Genomic DNA, 16,114 nt, shown 5'->3' on the forward strand with positions numbered 1-16,114 from the left:
CTTAACAGAATTTTTTGCATTGGTGCTTATAAGCAGTAATATTATATTAAGAATATACTTATAAATTTTTTTTTTTTAGTTGTTAAGAGGATTAAAGAAGATAATGTATGTAAAAATGCTTAGCAAAGTGACTGGCAAAAAGGAAGCACTCAATACATGTTAGTGATTACCTCTGCAGTAAAAAATCCTATCAAGCATTCTTTAATCATAATCGTTATGGTCTAAACTTTATTTGAAAAGAGAACTTTGGTGGGGTATGTTTCATACCTATTAGCTTATCATAGAACTAGGGATCTCTGGAATACACTTTGATAGAAAGACAAATAGGAAGGTGTAAAACAAGGAACACATCAATCCCTAAACAATTTCCAAGTGATTCTTCATTTCTATTTAAAAGGTATCCTGACCGCTTAGACTTATTAAATAAATTTAGTAAGCCATCTTTTCAACACTAATATGCTTCCCAAACACTTATGTCCTATGAAGGAAATCACAAGTGGTCTGCTAGACACTGTATGAAAAATAAACCAATACTACTGATATCATCTCATTAAGAATGTCTATAAATTAGTAAAGAAGGAAGTGAACAGGGAAGCACTAAACTCAATTCTGTAGTTTTTAATTTTAGATGTTAACCTGCTTTAGAAGCATGGTCTGTCATCTCTGAGAATGCCAGAAAGTTAAATTCAAGATCACCAGATGGATGATGCGCTGGCAGAATTCACTGATCAAAACTAATGTGATGCACCTTGTCTAGTCAATGAATGCTTGTATTTATTTTACGTCATCCTTACAATTTAACACATTGCTGTGACATTGTGGTCTTAGTAAGAGTCAAGTGACTTAATCCACTCTTTATAATGCTCTAGTATTTGGGTATTTTTTGAACTTTTCATTATTAATTAGATTATTTATTACTTGACACAAACTAGTGTTCAAAGAGTCCTAAAATTTAAAGACCAACATGAATATATTTTATCAGCAATATAAGTTAGATGGAAAAAACCATTAAAAATTAAATTTCTTCAACTTCGTCTTTAAAACTACTATTCCAATTGAGATACATCATATTTTCAAAGCTACACTGTATTTTCAAAAGCTAATATTGAGGCCCAAAATAGTTAATGCAACTTAATAATTTATAATTAATTCTGACTATATAAATTATTCTAAAAATAACCAAAATAAAGTTAGCACTGTATTGTGATTAGTTCGTAATTCTGCTTTTCTTCAAGCAATTAAAAAATTTTTTTGTATTCTAGTAACATCAACACAAATATGCCCTAGATTCAAAACCTGTCAATATTGTCTTCTACTCTGTCTTAATTTGTTCCAGATATCATAACATGATATATCAAGGTGCCAGTTAAAGGTCTTTTCAAGTTGTCCCACTGTATGTGTCCCTTAAGGTCATTTGCTAGATATCCTACACCAGCCTAGCACACTTACAGGCTTTTTTCTTTTACTTCATTATTTAAACTTAGTCAATCACACCCAGGACATTCTCTTGAATACATACACTCATATTAATTCCCTTTCTTGCTTTTCTTTTCTAATCTTTACCTACTTATGTTTAACGCACAATGTTATGGTCACTACTTTCATTGTTTTCTGTGTTAAAGGGATTTTAAATGACCAGACCACTATAACCCCGATTCCATGGGAAAAAGCACTGTGAGTTTTAAAGTGAAATAAAAATGAACTCTTATAACACAACCCTTTTATAAGTAGTAGTAAGCTTTTGCACTGAGCATAAAGAATATTAGTCTAAGTATAAAAATTAATTCTAAGGATAAAGGAAGCATTGGCCTACAATATCTTCCAGTTTGATTCCTACATAAATCTAACATCACTTTTTACCACGTATTTCCTAGTTCTTACAAGTTCTGTCACTCTGACCATCATTTAATGTTTGGTACTATGTTCTCCCCCCACCCCTTAGTACCACTGTACATATTATTCCTTCCTAGAAAACTTTTCCCCCTCTTGATTAAGTTAACTAATTCATCGAGATTTCAGCTAACTAAACACTTCCTCCAAAACAAAAACAAAAACAAACTTCTCTTGATCCCACTGATTGGTTATTCTTCTAAAAGCCTTCATATTAAACACCAATTGGAATAGTTCCAACTTTGCACTTATTTATATGATTATTTGATTAATATCCATTATCTCTAAGTCCAGAAGAGCAAGATCCACATCTATTTTTGGTTCACTATTCAGTGAGCACATAATAGGTTTCAACATATATTTGTTGAAAGAAAAAACATTAGCAAGCCACTGGTAAAAGAAAAAAGAGAGAGAGATAAGAATACTGAGTCAATGACCCCTACATAAGAGACAAATTACTGATTTTTCAAGAGAAAACAATACAGAGCCATATTTGATACAACTCTTTAAAACATACATTTTTCAGGGGAAAAAAGTTCATTTTGTGATGGCAGGAATAGGTGAATGGTAATTGACACGATGGGGCCAGCTAGAAAGAAATTATGCCAGATGCAAATAAAGCTTGTTAAGTAAATGGAGAAAACGTAAGCTATACCTTTGCTATTTTTAGAATTCATATATAAGATTCACCGTTTTAATTATATACTATTTACTATTGATCCTATGGACCAATTTGGGTATTAATTTTAATTATAAAAGGAAAAAGAAACTCAGCTAGTATCCATGGATAAAATTTTCCTGTTTTAACTACATGGTGTTTCATTTCTAACTCATTCAAAATATACTTGCTTTAGACTCTTGACAAATTTTCTAGTTATAATTGTGAATAAGTATTCACTTCTTCATTTTTTATGCAAGTTATTTTTTCCCTATTTCTTTTTTGATCTGCATTCTTAGAAATAAAATGTTAAAAACATAAATGCAAGGTATATTATTTCTAACCCCTTTCTTAATTTACCAGGTTATTTTGAATTTTAATTGTAGCTTTCAAACTACTAAAAATAAGCTCCCCCATCCTCTCATTGCATTGAAAGCTTTGTCTTAACTTAAATTACTCTCTTCAGAGCCAACCTACGATTTCTCTACCTAAATTCTGATTAACTCATGTCCTCCCAAGAAGCCCACTGTGATTAACTCTACAGAATTCTAATTGCTTCTTTACTCTGCATATTTTCATACTCAGTTTGATGTTATTTTACAAAAGCTCCTGAAGTGTTTTTCAAGTACATGTTTCAGACACTTTAAAAAAAGACTTAATCTTAAAAACTTGCTTTATCTGTCTTCTGTTCAAGCCACTACCTGAATACAGAAAAATTATAAAAATGTTAAGTGACTATGTCATTTGTATTTTGAATGAGCATATAATTTGGGAGCTCTGACTAAAATAATAAAACTCTATCTTAGGTCCAACATGTATCTTATCTCAAGACTAAACTGACTTATTGTCACCACTTTATGACTGACATTCTTTACCACCAGTTCCCTCGTCAATATTTTCCCAGGTAAGTGAGAAATGCATCTTACAATAAGAACCAAAGTAATTCAAAGTCAGAATAGATTATATCCATTGTTCCTCCCTCAATTGACTATGCTTTTCACCCTGTTAGGTAAGATTAGATCAGTCTAACAGACTTTATTCTGTATCAAGCTATGATGATTGTTAGCCAATACTCAATTCTTTTCAAGGTATTCAAGGAATATATTCATGTGATGATTGGGGGAGAGGACTGCAATTTTCCTGTATCATTCCTTTAATACATAAGTATATTTTTCCATTATAAAATTACTACATGAATATAAACTTATTGTTAAAAATAAATCAAAGTAATGCTGAAGTATACAAACTGTAAGAGTTCTTAGTCTTCCAGCATCCCACTTACACACTTTCTCTAAACCAAAGGTATAATTTGCTACATATTTTCCAGACTTTTTCTTAATGTGTTTACATAAACATAAGGCATATGTCATATAATTTTTTTATTTTATAAATATATGTGCACATGATATAACATATACATATATAAATATATATTCTTATATAATACAGGCATATTATTCTGTGTGCAATTTTTTACATAAATGGGATCATACTATATATATATTTTTTGTGATATGTTTTCAATTTAGCTTATCTTAGAGATCTTTCCACATTTTTTGGCTTATAAATCCAAACTCTGCATGGTTGTTGTTCTTATCCACAGAGACCATAGGTAATATTTTCTTTCTTATAAAATTTCAAAATAAATGAATCATTTCTTTCAGTGCCCAGGAAACTGAGTAATGTAGATTTTTTTCATTGTAATATATTTTAATTAAAAGCATTTTAGCAAGTAATCATTGAATTTAATATGATTTTTCATCTTTCCTTAAATGTTTAAACCTCTTATAAACTTGTATTTTAATAAAAAAAATATATATATGTACATAAAGAATACACACATTTAGTAATCTAGGTCCAAAATTGGTAAGAAGTAAAATTTAGTTTTATAAAAAAGAAAGCAATATAGCAAATTTACCTACTCATTAGAAAAATTAAACACATAAATACATAACTCATTTTCTAAATCCATGAGATAGATTGCACAAAAACGGTGAAGCTGCTGAAGAAATGTTTTTAAAGAATTTTTAAAAGCTACAAAAAGAAAAAAAAACACTTCTAAAGCAGTTTACTAACATACTTAGAACATAGAAACCACAAACAGCAGGAGTAGCAGGCCAGAAAAGCAACATAAGATTAAATTAAAATCGGTATCATGCAGGTCTAGTCTCCTCTCATACATATAACACTGGAGTAATGTAATTGTTACTTTTGTTTTCTAATAGGCAACATATTGCTATGCTCCTCAAACTGGAAACTGGAGTTGAATCAATTAGGAAACAAACACATCTACTATAGAATTTACTAATTAAAAAAAAAAACTGGGTCATTTAAGTAAGATATGTAATAATATAAGCTGTTAGGTTTTATTATCAAAAGAAATTGCTGAAGGAAATGCTATACTACTTCTGGTAGAAAATAAGCTTCATTTTTAGACTTCTATGAAAGAATTAATGTTAATACCACATAAATGAAAAAAGTACTCATAAGGAATGGCATGATTTAGGAAAGCCTATGGCTACACAAAAGCATTGCCATCATTACTGGTAATATTTGTAGCTGGTATAAAGCTTTCTGATATATAGTGAACTGAACACTGCAGCTTTAATTGAAGTTTGAATGTTATAAACAGTTAGATGTCTGGCTCTGGCCTGCATTCTAATACCATCAGCAGAACAGAGATGGGAAGTATAAACAAACCTTTTAACTAGATTACAGTCTCTCAAATGGCCAAGAAATCCTTTAGCACAAACTCCTGTGTTACAAATGTGGGAGAAGAAAAATTATTTTTTGGAATAATGCTAAAAAATAGCCTCTATATTTCCGTCATTATTGGAACATGTATTTGACTTTCTAAATATTGGCTTAGTATTCGGTAATGATAAACTTTACATTTAACTTTCAAAATAAGTAAAAATCCTTTTTATCTTAAATAGCAGCTGTTTTAGAAATCAATACTTTCTTTTGTTGAATGTGGAATACTTGCCTCCCCCAACATTAGTGGCTATATGTATACAGCCAAGAGTATTATTTTTTGATAGTAGTAATATTAAGAATGTATGGATTATGTTAATTAATGGCTAACAGATTGGCAGACATTTCTGGACTCAAGGTATATAGAAAACAATAGCTTTAAATACAAGGATGAATCTTAATATAATTTAGCATTCAGTCAACCTTAAGAAACATTTAAGGTTTACTTCCAACTTTCAAGATACAGACTACAAATTTTAAAAAGGGGAGCACAAGAATGTAAATTTTAACACTAGTACCATACAGAAATTTTTCCTCTAATTGCCTGAATCTTGGTTGGTTGGCAAAGAACTCCACAAAGCATGGATGTGCAAAAATTTTCACCATTACAACTGATTTATATAAATCAGTGATTGATTTATATAACTCATTTTAACCCTTTAAAACAATATGTTCTAATAAATTACTCAGTAACACAGAATTTAATTTCAAGTTCTCTAAGAAAAGGTTATATAGGTCAACTGAAACAGGACTCAGATTAGAATCAGTCACATAGAACTTTGAATAAAGTATATGCTTTTCACCAGGTATGGTATCATTAGTGATTTTCTTTTCCATCATGTGCAGCTGCATTAGAAGATATTCCTTAATATGTGTTAAGCCTGGTTCTCACTTCGGCTCTCTGAAAAATTATACTGAGTCATTCCAACTTCTAAAATCTCACATGATATTACAGAAATACCTCAAACAGAAACAATGATGAGTTAGAATATTTACCTTTAAACCCTTATCTTTAGGTATTGCCTTTGCCTATTAGGAATTACCTTTAAGTTATCTAAGGATGTTATTTGAGACCATAGACTTCTTCTACCCCACCAATTACTGAGATTATTCGTAAAAGCAATAAAATCAATTTGTTATAAAGTTTCCTCTCTGAAATATAATAGACTACAGAGAACAGTTCTTTAGCATTTAAAAATATAACCAAATTCTACAAGTCATAATGTATCAGCATATTATTTATAGAATAATATAGTCAACTTATGTATATAGCATGAATGTGTATTTACTTAGGATGCATATGAAAATTACTTGATTAACAACATAGAATTTTTAAAAATTACTCTTTTCTTCTAGAAGCAAAGAATGTAAAAGTAAATCTGGTTAGCTAGGTCAAAACACATTTTAATTCAGTAGCTGCTTTAAAGAACAACTATATAATAATTTAGGGATCTAGAGAATCCACCAAGTTGTCCATTCTCATACTAAAAATATTTCTGACTTTACGTAGTACTAAAAAGAGTACATTAAATTTAATTCTGTATGTATAATGTAGTAATTATGAAAATCTTATAAAATACAGGGTCCAGAAGATATGCATATATACACACCCAACCAGTAGGCAATATATGTCCCTTCTGTGTAGAGATTTTCCATTAAAGCATTTACATTAAAATGTTTGCAGTAAATCCAATATTCATTGGATTACAAATTGTTAGAACCTTCAAACTTCACCTAACAAAATGCTAAATACAACCCATGCAAGAGAAAGAAAATTCAGTATGTAGAAAGCCTAAATGTAATCTTTGCCATAGAGAGAAAACTGATTTTAAGTATACAGCTAACCCTTGAACAATGAGAGTGCTGATCTCTGTGCAGTTGAAAATCCTGTATAATTTCTGACTCTTCTAAAACTTCACTACTAAAAGCCTACTGTTGAACAGAAGACTTACCAATAATATAATCAATTAAAACATATTTTGTGTCTTACATAACATATTCTATTCTTAAAATAAAGCTAGAGGAAAAAAGTGTTAAGAAAATCAGAAGGTAGAAAAAGTATACTTAGACTACTGTAAGAATTCTGCATATAAGTGGACCCACAGTTCAAACCTGTGTTGTTCAAGGGTCAAGTGTATTTTATTTCCAGTTGCACACTGGTCTGCATCTATGTTCCTTATAAAGAACTGGGTTTGTTTATTGTTTTTCTCTCCTTGTAAACTTGTAGAAATTTTCCATCACTCTATCAATAAGCTATTTGGGCCATGATTTTACTAGTGGTTACCAGAGTACTTACTGACTGATAAAAGTTATTGTGACTGTGCTTTAAATTTTAAAAAGTGTTGTGAATTTACTGTGATGGAGTATTTTGCTGCTATATGTAAAATGCTGTTTTATCAGTAATAGGTTTCCCCATCTATAACATGACAATAATGTTCAAAGTTCATAGGACCAGTGTATTGATATATTTATCATAGTTAGGCACTTATAATAAATGGTAACTATGATTATTACTAGAATAAAAAGTTAAGAATGAACTTGAAAAAGATCAGAATTGACCTTCAGAAGTCTATTTACCTTCACAAGATACTGTACCAGCAAGAGAGTCCTTACTTTCAAATTGTGAATCAATATTATTCTAAGTACAGTTTAAGGGGGACAAAGAAAATCCAGGAAATTTCCCTCTAATATATTTTTAAATTACATATGAAAGCCATGATAAGAACCAAGATAGTATCCTTTGGTTTTGAAACATCCATAACCAAGAAACTCCCAAATCATTTTACTGAAGTTGTCTCACATAATCAAGAATAAAAATTGCAACTAACCTGTTTAGAGTTGGAAATGGAAAGCTTCTAATGAGGATCTTGGAGGAATTTATCTAGTGCACACTGAAAATTCCAAAACTCCTAAATAGTATATACTATAATTATTCCATGATAATTAAATTATACTGGTATCTTAAACTATAGAAATTAACTAAATGATCAAAATGATAATGTACCATGTCTTCCAATGAACCATGAAAGATAACCTGTTATATGAAATGTATAGAGAAAAGTTACTTTTGAGAAAAAAAAAAAAAGTCTAAATTTGCAGAGTTTGGGTTTGGTTTTTTGGGGGGAATAATTTAATGAGGTACTTCAAAAAACAATGTTGATAATGTTCAACTAAAAGTATGTACCAATAAAATACTAGCAATGATAGCCACATAGACTAATTTTATGATCTAAAATTAACGAATTATATACAGAATAGAAATCCCCAGAATACAGTATTAAGTGGAAAATTTTTCTTTACATTTTTCTATTTTAATAAAATACAGCAAAATCCTTCTTAAACATGCATTTTTCTACCTAACAGTATCCATTTAATTAATATAAAATTTATTTAGGAAAAAACATCAAAATAAAGTTATGACCAATAGACTTGTGGAATACAATAAAATATCTCTTCATATTAAACTGTAGGGACTATCCTGTTTCTCAGATGCCTAGCACAGTGCCTGACAGACAGCAGATGCTCAGTGGATGTTTAATGAATACCTAAATACAATATGTTTTGCACATACATTCAAAATCCAGACAAGTTTGCAAAGGTACATAAGTTGGACATAGGCTTTCTGGCTGACTTCATGGGGTCCCAGTGATGACTAGGAGTAAATCTTCATATCCATAGAAAACTGGCAAGTTGATAAGTGTCTGGGTAAGGACCAAAAAAACAAAGTCAGGGAAACATGTCACCTAAGTAACAGTTGCTTTATAGAGCTGGTAAAAGTGGCCTAATCATTCCAATATCCTATTGCACTAGGCATTCAATGAAATGAAATTTAAGTGTATCTTGAACTTTTACCAGTATATTTTTAATTGGAATTTTTTTGAAATCTCTTATTAAAAATAAATGATTTTTGTTAAATTGCATCCTGTACAAGGATTAAAGGGAATATGTTTTTATTTTCTATAAATACTATATTGTTATCAGGATTTATTTTGGCTGACAGAAAAAGTGAGAGCTACAGTAAAAACAAATTTAAAAAATCATGGTAGTGGAAAAATTGTAGGAAAGAAAAAGGAAGAAAGGAAACGAATTCCACATATGGGAGTAAAGAAATTCAAATATGCCTAACTCTATTATCAATTATGACAAATAACCAGTAGGGCCTACTGTGCACCAGACACTGCTGTGAGGGATATAAAATGTTAACAAGACAAGAATCCTTAGTCTTAAGTGGTTCACACAGCAAGACTAACAGGTAAACATTCATAATACATTATATATCATTCTTATATACATGTCTTTAATCCAAGAGTAAGAAGTAAGAAGTATATTTATTAATTAGAAGTGCAGAGAAAAAATAAGCATCAGAGGAAGCTGAAATAATTCTCTAATAGTAACTATCTAGAATGAGAGAAATCAGTACCTCTTAAATCAACAACAAATAAGTGAGTTATAGACAAAATTTTAGCTTAAAGCTATATACCTAAATATTCTTAGAATAATATGCCTCCATATAAAATCCCTAAGTGCTATAAACAAAATTGTGAATGAGTCTCATTCACGACCTCATAAGAATGAGGTCGTATAGCACAGTGACTGTTAAGAGACCTCAGTTCTCTGGTCCATGTTCTGCCCACTTAGAGGCCTTGGAACCTAGGCAAGTTCCTCAAGCTCTCTGAAATTCAGCAATATGAAAAATGAAGAGCTGGATAAAGTGACCTCCAAGATATCACGCAGATGAAAATTACAATCCTAAAATGTCTTAATATTTAAAATATAAGCCATAATAAAAAGGGTTTTCTAAATATAAATCATTATCCAACTTAGAGGAAGTCTGGAAACCTCAAACCACACAGAATTACCCCATGAGTGGTGGGATATAGGAACATTTTCAAAAGAAAAGCAGATACAACTTAAGTAAAGGTATTATCGTCAAGACTGTAAATTTTCACTCAGCTTCCAATTATATACACAATTTGCTTTACTTAAAATTGATTTCTTCACTAAGTTCTACTTTCTCCCTCTTATGTTAAGGTTGCTGAGGAAGTAGGGTGAGGACGAGAAATCCTAGGTGGACCTGAAATAATAGTATTGATGTTGGGAGAAATACTTGAACTTGACACAGATTTCTGCTGAAGTATACCAATTATACCTCAGAGGAAGGTAAGAAACTGTTCAAATTGATGACAGAAAGGAAGGAAATAAGAACATATTGTTTATTGCTATACAGCTTTTTCCCCATGTTGAAATGTCTACTTTTGCACACATTAATGAAAATTTTACAGAACAAGTTTCTACGGTTGCAATGGATTTCTGCCACTAAAATAGAAGCATCATTATGTTTTGGTTTTACCATCAAGAAAATAAAAATTAAAAAGTATTATGTTTTAATAATATTTATGTCAAATATCCATCTAGATTTATTTTTCTTCAATCCTTTCTATTTGATCAAATTGCTATTTTCATATTACTAGTCTGATCATAAAATTGCTGCTTTACAAAAAAATATATTTGCTGACATAAATTATGGGATCAGAGATACCAATGCAGTTACAAAAAAGGGTGTGTATGTGTGAGAGAGACAGAGAGTGTGTGTGCGTGAGAGAGAAAGTGTATATATGTATGTGTGCATCCATCTTCAAGGAAAGGATAAAGAAATGCATGTATGAAACAAAATGCCACTTTCCAATGTAAGCCCTAGTAAAAGGCCTACACTGGAAACATAGTTTCTAGCATTTGTGAAATAAAATACAGCACTGAATTTGAAAGCCATAGTGATTTTTATGAAGCTGTTATTCTATAAACCGAAACCTGGATTTATCTTTCAATTTTTGTCTAACTACAATGAATATAATAAGTACGACTTCATTATTTGACTCACGAAAGTATATTTTAGAAATTTGTCTTCTTTCACATACAGTGATCAATTTGGTTCGGTACCCCAAGAGATGAAAAACTCATCTCAATTTACAACACTAAATAAATAATTCAGTTAAAACTGAAAGTGGTACCAATCCGGCAAACTATTGATGGAGAGGTTTGGCCTTCCATGAAGCCAGAACAACATAAAGTTTTCAATGGGGATTACTTGTTCAGACAAGTTACAAAGATTAGAAAAATACCCAGATTAATTAGGAAAAGCTAATATAATCATCTTATGGAAAATAATTATCAAGAACGTATGTAGGGAGAGATAATACCGGAGGTATTTAAACTTTGAGCATTTTAAGCTTTGAACTTTACATACTAATTTATGAAACAAACATTTAACAAAAAAAGCAGTAATACAAGTCAAAACCTAACCAAAGGCCTCTATCAACTAAAAATTTGAAATCTTCCATGCAAGTCAGACACAACAACAACAATAACAAAAAAGGAAAATTAAACCCAGAAAGCAAAAACCAATCAAGTCTGTTCCAACACTGAAGTCAATTTCCAAACCATATACAGAACCAAAAAGGAGAAAACACTCAGGTCTACAAACGGATAAGCAGTTCCAATACAATCCAAATCCCGACATTTTCCCACTCAGAAACGAATGCAGTGGAGCTTTTCCTGGGGAAAAAGGGAAAAAGCTCTCCAAATGAATTTTTTCAAGTGACATCTAGAAAGTGTGCCTCTTTCTGTCTCTTTCCCTGGCGCCTCATTGGAGGAAGGAGGGGGTTGTTTTTGTATTCTCCCCCACTGGAGCAAGACACAATCAGATGTTAGCTGGAGAAGAGAAACCACTTTTGACAACAGCAAATAAAAATAAAAGTGCCCTTCCTCCTCTGACAGGATGGGCACCCACCTCACACACCCCTCCCCACTCCAACCCCTCCTTCACCCCCCCCCCAGCACCACCCCCTCCTCACCCCGGAGCTCCACTGCGTATGTGGTTTGGTGCTACTGTTGCCCCGGAGTTAAAGTCAGAGCCAGAGGAAGGCAATGAAGCCCCCACAGACACACTTACCTTTCCTGCCCCCCACTTTTGAGTGCCTTCCCTGGAGCTGTGGAGGATGACACAAAGGGTAATAAAGGGGGGGGAGTGGAGGAGGAGGAGGCGAAGGAGGAGGAGAGCTGGGGAAGTGGCTGCTCCTGGGTGTAGTGAGATGTCTCCAGCCAGGGCCAAGCAGCAGCAGCAGTAGCAGCAGCAGCAGCAGCAGCAGCAGCAGCAGCAGCAGCAAAGGGTCTGTGTTGCTAAGAGGCTTTTGGTCTCTTTCTCTCCTCCTCTCACGGCCAAAGAGGAGGAGGGTGGAGGGGGCTCGGGAGGGAGGCTAGTGGAGGGGTGAGGGGGTAGGAGTCGTGGATGGGGGTTTTCGAAGAAGAAGAAACTCCTTCTTCTTTCTCAGGCTCAATCCCCCTCTCAGGTCTCAGGGCTGGAGGGTGGGGGAAGGAACTCAGCCGCCTTCCCCCCACCCCCCTCAATTCAAGGTTGAAGTGGGGTAAAATTAGTGTCCTGTCCCTTTAAAAATAGAAATAAAAGGTGCCCCCCCTCTGCCACTGCCTCTCTCTTCATCATCAGCTGCTGCTGCTGCTGGGGTCTCTCTGCTGGGGGGGGGGAGGGGGGGTTCGGGTAGAAGAGACGGGAGGCACTCACTGCGCATGTCCCTCCCTGACGGGAGGCTGGTTGGTCGAAGGCAGAAGGAGGGGGAGGGGAGGAAATGATATGGTTTCCCAGAAGGCTCCGAGGCACTTGCGACCCGGAAGACATTGTAGCAGGGGGTAGAGGGGCGGGGGCGGGGAGTAGGAGGAAGTCGCTACTCTTTAACACCCCGTGCCCCCCTCCTCTCTCCCAAGGGAAAGCGGAGGAACGGAAGTGGGCGTGGACGGAGACGCAAGTAAGTCACGTGTTTGGGCGGGAGTGGGGCGGGGTAGGAGACGCGGTGCGTGCGCGGGGAATGTCGGGAGTAGTGGTGTACTGTTGGCAGTAGCAGGTGAAGCTGAGCCGACTCCGCGGTGAGTGGACCCTGAAGTGGTTCCTGTTGTCGCTAGATTCCTGCTCTGCCCTGGTAAGGGCAGACTTTTCTGTGAGAGGTAACATGGGGCAATCTAGCCTGAAAACGAAAGCCAGGGTCGCCAGTGGCGAAAGGCAAATCGAAAAGAATGAGGACGGAAGGTTGCGGAGACTGGGAATGCGGGAAGGGGCAGGCTTGTCTAGGCCAGGCAGGCCCTTCTGTCTCGTGGCCTTCCTGTGAGGCTGCTGACGAATCCCTGACGCCTGCAGGGATTCCTCAAGAGAGCAGATCTCTGGCGGGGTGTTGACTACACCCGGTGGTGGTGAGGAAATTTGATCCTGCTGCTAAAGAGAAATGGGATCTGTGGAGCTTCTGCAGAGGACTGTTGGCTGTTTCTTCAGCTCAGAGCTGGAGGAGAGAAAAGCTCCGTGTGTGAATTTTGACAACTTTGGGCATTAGATGCATTACTTGCATTGGGTATTATGACCATCATTCCTTACTTCGCTGTGCTCCTTGGAATTCTGGAGTGGTTTTGGGGAGGAGGGAGCAAGCTGGGAAGTCTTGAATGGAATTTCCCTCCCGTATCTTGGCGTTGTTGCTGCAGCACAACGCTTCTGCTTGTTCAGAGAAAAGGGATATCGGATGGTGTAGTCGTCGAGGTTGTTACGGTTTATAGAGAAGGGACATAAAATTTTCTTTTTCTCTAGTGTAGAGAGATTTTTAAATGGGCATTTTGTTTTAAGTTTCTTTGGTTACTAGTCTCAGATGGGTTCTCAATTAAATGCCACCTATTTTTGCTAAAAATGTTTCCCTCGTAAAATAATAACTTAAACTACTAAAGAATTCATGAATTTACATTAGTAAGCCTTTCTTTCTTTCTTTTTTAGTAAAATATTCATTTCTTTTTCATACTCATTTCATACAATCTTAACTAGAGCCATTGCTGTCTTTTAGTTATCTTCTTTGGTAAGAGTACTTTCAAAGATGATCACTCTTTATAGTTTTCTTCTAAGACCAGTAATCTAAAATTCCTCATTTTGTTGCATTGGTATTATTTAATTCTGTAATGAGTTCTTTAGGAGTACGCTGTCAATTAAAGTTACTGCTTTTCTACATTTTACTTCTTATGTTTTGGCAGTGGACCCTATTTATACACTATTGCCTTGTGCTTCTTTCTTGTGTGTAGTATGTGAAACAGAATTAAAAACTAGACTCTGTGACTCAAAATTTTGTTCGTATTGCAACATTTACCACTTTATAAAAGAAAAAAATTTATAGCAAAGCAATATAAGTGCCTTCTTTAACAAATTTAAATTTTTTATGTTAAGATACTAAATATGCAAAAAATGCACAAATCATAGGTATGTAATATAATGAATAATTACTAAGTCAACACTTTGGTGATCACTACCAAAGTCCAGAACTAGAACATTCTTGGCATTGGAGACCCAACTCCTGCCCCCATCCATTCCTGAATATTCTGCTCACCACTTCCAGAGGTTAACACTAACTGAATTTTTATTGTAATTATTTCCTATTTTTATTTCAAGTGTTTTTGTAACCACCGATGTTGGCATTCCTACACGATGTAGATGAATTTTGCCTGTATTTTACCTATATGAAAAGATTATCCATTATGTATTACTTTCCTCTCGTGCATCAATATTTAACTCTTAGTGGATTTAGCTGTAGTACATGTTTTTTTCATTTTTATATAGGAATGTCTGTAGTAAGTGGTGTGTAGTAAATTCTTTTATTAATAAACCACAATTAATTAGTCTAAGTTTAATGGACATTTGGATTGTGTCTAGTTTTTAGCAATTATAAACAATCCTACTATGAATGTACTTACGCATGTATTTTTATGCACATAGCATTTATTTTTGCACAGTGTAGATTATGCCAAACTTTCCCAAAATAGATCAATTTATACTCCTACCAATAGTATATGATATATAACTTTCTTCAACAGTGTCACCAGCAGTTGACATTTTTCATTTTTGCCACATGATGAATGTGGCTTATTATTGTTTTCATTTACAGTGCTCTGGTTATTAATGACTTTGAGCATTTTGTAAAAAATTTATTGGCTATTTCAGTTTCTTGTTTGAAATGTCGTTTCTTTACCCCAATGTTTCTGTTGGGTTGTCTATGTTTTACTTAAAGATTTGACCAGTGTGGCAAATATTCTCTGTGTGCTTGGAACATTTCTTGCTTCCTGGGTGATTTTCTATTCATTTCATTTTTTTACTGGCTTACATGCTATTAATATTATTTTAAATTTATTTGTAATTTTAACTCAAAGAAAGAGGTTCTATACCATAGCCCGCTTGTGGCTGGTCATGGACAACTTGAAATGTGGTTAGTGTTGCTGAGGAACTGAATTTTTAGTTTTATGTACTGTTAATTTAAATTTGGAAAATTGATACTTGATTTGGTTGTTGAAAAGCCCTTAAGTATGTTTGGAACAACTTGGATATGTAAATGTACTTTTCAATTGGAAACTATAAAAATAAAGGTCAAATATTTCTGATGACAATTTAGCATCTGAATTGTCATGTTCTGTAAATGTCAAATTGCAGATTTCTGAAACTTAGTATGGAAACAATAGAATAATTTAGCTTTTTATTATGACTGCATGTTGAAATTATAATAAATTAATTTTACCTTTTTAAAATGTGGATACTGGAAAATTTTAAATTATGTTTATGCATGGTATTGTATTTCTCTTGGACAGTACTGTTCTTACCATCAACATTCAGTTACATATTCCTATATGTTTACCATTTTCGGTCCTCATTAATTTTTGCATTTCTCAATTTTCTTTGAAAATCTTTTTCGTTTTGCTTTTAATACAGTTTAGAGTATCTTTAATACA

The 16,114-nt window shown here is 33.7% G+C and overlaps 1 protein-coding gene and 1 long non-coding RNA gene across 14 annotated transcripts in view; one reads left to right on the forward strand and one right to left on the reverse strand.

The window, feature by feature from the left end:
• Positions 1-12,872, reverse strand: part of LOC122902676 — a 215,727-nt gene extending 202,855 nt beyond the window's left edge. Inside the window, exon 1 of the long non-coding RNA XR_006383840.1 lies at positions 12,252-12,872. This is a non-coding gene — a long non-coding RNA (uncharacterized LOC122902676). The remainder of the gene's footprint in view (positions 1-12,251) is intronic.
• Positions 12,873-13,098: 226 nt separating this feature from the next.
• Positions 13,099-16,114, forward strand: part of ORC4 (origin recognition complex subunit 4) — a 107,777-nt gene continuing 104,761 nt past the window's right edge. For 3 of the 13 annotated variants that reach the window (XR_006383839.1, XM_044242532.1, XM_044242522.1), the window contains exon 1: positions 13,176-13,237. The gene's annotated coding sequence lies outside the window, so the exon portion shown is untranslated. Of the gene's footprint in view, positions 13,120-13,162; positions 13,316-16,114 lie in introns of those variants that run through there. The other 10 variants (XM_044242528.1, XM_044242523.1, XM_044242526.1 and 7 more) reach the window with 6 other exon arrangements.

Source organism: Neovison vison, chromosome 3 (assembly GCF_020171115.1).
Source record: "Neovison vison isolate M4711 chromosome 3, ASM_NN_V1, whole genome shotgun sequence".
Taxonomy (NCBI): Eukaryota; Metazoa; Chordata; class Mammalia; order Carnivora; family Mustelidae; genus Neogale; species Neogale vison.